This window comes from Pteropus vampyrus, unplaced genomic scaffold (genome assembly GCF_000151845.1).
Source record: "Pteropus vampyrus isolate Shadow unplaced genomic scaffold, Pvam_2.0 Scaffold176, whole genome shotgun sequence".
Lineage (NCBI taxonomy): Eukaryota > Metazoa > Chordata > Mammalia > Chiroptera > Pteropodidae > Pteropus > Pteropus vampyrus.
Window position 1 is genome coordinate 670,768 of NW_011888957.1, and position 2,279 is coordinate 673,046.

At 55.9% G+C, this 2,279-nt stretch overlaps 1 protein-coding gene across 4 annotated transcripts in view; it reads left to right on the forward strand.

Moving 5' to 3' along the window:
* Window positions 1-2,279, forward strand: part of CUNH1orf174 (chromosome unknown C1orf174 homolog) — an 8,440-nt gene that overhangs the window by 2,275 nt on the left and 3,886 nt on the right. The window lies entirely within an intron of this gene.

Here is a 2,279-nt window from a genome sequence, read left to right on the forward strand (position 1 = left end):
GGGTGCACCCACGACATTTTCCCTTTGTTTTCTTCGACCTGTCTCTGATTTGTCCTGTCCCTCTTATAAGTGGATTAAAGCGGCTGTTTTCTAGCTTCGCATTCTCGGATCTTTTTCACTATTTAGAAAAAGCCTTTTCCAGCGGCCGCGGCAGGTCGGACACACCCGTGCTCACTCAGCTTCGGAGCCGAACCAGCTTAATTGCAGAGCTGCGGGCACCTGCTCCTGCAGAGCTCTTGCTTGTCCCCCGCATCTCTTGGTACAGACCCACTAAGGCACCGTCTCCGGTTTTCGGCTTGCGTGTCTGTCATTCTGTCTTCAAGTTCGCTCATTCACATTCTGCCGGTTCATGTCTGCTCGTGGGCCCCTCAGATGTCTTTCTAGGTTACGCCTTCAGCTGCGGAATTTCCATTTGGTTTTTAGATTTCATCTTTTTATTGACATTCTCTTCTTGGTGCAATATTATAAAGTCTTTTTATACTACTTTAATTATGATTTGTCTTTTGAAAATGTCTGTAATAGCTACTTTGAAGCCTTTTTCTGGAGAATCCAACCTCTGGCCTTTCTCGCAAGCGGTGCTCTTGTCTGCTTTCAGTCCGGTGTGTGGGTCTGCTTCGTGTTTTCTTGCATGCTTCATAATTTTTTGTTGAAAACTGGACATTTTAGATAACATAGCAACTTTGGGTCCTGGTCCCCACCCCCACCCCAGGAAGCTTTTTATTTGATGAGTGACTGGGCAGATCATTGTGTCAACGCTGCCAGTGCGCCTCCAGGGCAGCCTCGGGTGTGCCCTCTGTCACCCTGGCCACCAGTGCCTCCGTCTCTGACCACACCCAGCTGTTCAACTTCATTAATTGCCGGCTGATTGCTCAGTTGTTTTCTGCTGTGACCTGGGCGCAAGTTGCTCTACAGACGGATCCAGTCATGTCCTGGCTTCTTTTAAGGAAGCTTCTACGGTCTGTGTCTGGTACTCGTCGTGACCCCGGGAGGGCTCCTCCAGCCTGTTACTCCCTGGTCCTCCCTCCCGCAGACTGGCTGGCCCCGTTCATCTGGATTCTCCTCACAGCCTCCCCGGTTCTTCAGAGCCCCCTAAGCATGAACTTCTCCAAACTCTGCTGCAGACGAAGTCAGCTCTCTGTTTAGATGCCCACCTCTCCCCCAGGCAGAATCTCTGAGCCAGAGCTCTGTGTAGTTAGGGACGGTGATAGGCTTCTCTGTGACACCCCTGCTGTAGAAGCTGAGTGCTCAGGGGAAGGGGGACAGTGACAGCAGCCTGAGATCCGATGGGCGCGGAGGGGACTACCACCTCACAGGCAGGGGCAAGGGTGATGGGCGCTAGTCCGCCCTGTGCCCACGGCGGAGCCTCCGCTGGTCTGGACAGGAGGGAGCCCCGCTTCTCAGCCGCACTCACTCGGGGCTCAGCCTCACATCGGGTGGGACAAGGGGAGAATGAGAAGGCTGCCCTCCTGCTCCCCTGGGAAGGAAGCTCCAGGCTGGCCGCAGGGGGACGGCCCCCTGTGTTCTCTGCTGGGGCCGCTTGGAGTTCAAATACCACACACTCGTGCCTTGGTTCCCAAATTTGTACGGATCCTCTCAAATAGCTGTTTCTTAATCCGCTCTTTGCGCACAGGACCATTTCCAAAGGCTTTAAGTAGCTGGTTCTCAATGCCCTTCACCTTCACCTTCACCGGGGCGAGGGCGGCAGGCTGCTTGTGCTGTCCCGTCGGGAGGCTGTCCTCTCCCTCCCTATTTGGGAAACCATACATGTGCTTTCGCCGTCCACCTTAAGCGGTCTGCTTGCCGGGAGGAAGACCTGAAGGGTGGACAGGTCCCCATGTCCGGCCTGTTTGCCTAGCTGCAGCCAGGTGGCGCAGCTGAGCAGCAGCTCTCCGAGCTAGAACACACATAACAGGTAACAGGTTCCTGGCATTCGGAGCCAGCACCTCAGGTCACCATGCCCAGGATTAAACTGCAGCCGCAAGGCCACCTGCCCAGCTCGTACATGTCTAAGGCGGACCACACGTGGCCTTCAAGGTGCCTGCGACAGCCACAGCCCCTGGCCTCAGCCTGCGGCCTCGAGTCTACCTCTGCAGAGGGCCCGGAGAGCTGAGTGTGAGCCGGCTTTCACTCCCAAGTTCTCGGAACCAGGGATCCTGGAGAAGGGCCTGTACGGCCTAGGACCCCAGAGCTGGGCGACAGGCTCTCTGTCCAGCCCCACTGAGTGCCGGGCAGTGTCACGTGACGACTCTGGGAGCTCACGCTTGGGGGAATCGTGGGTG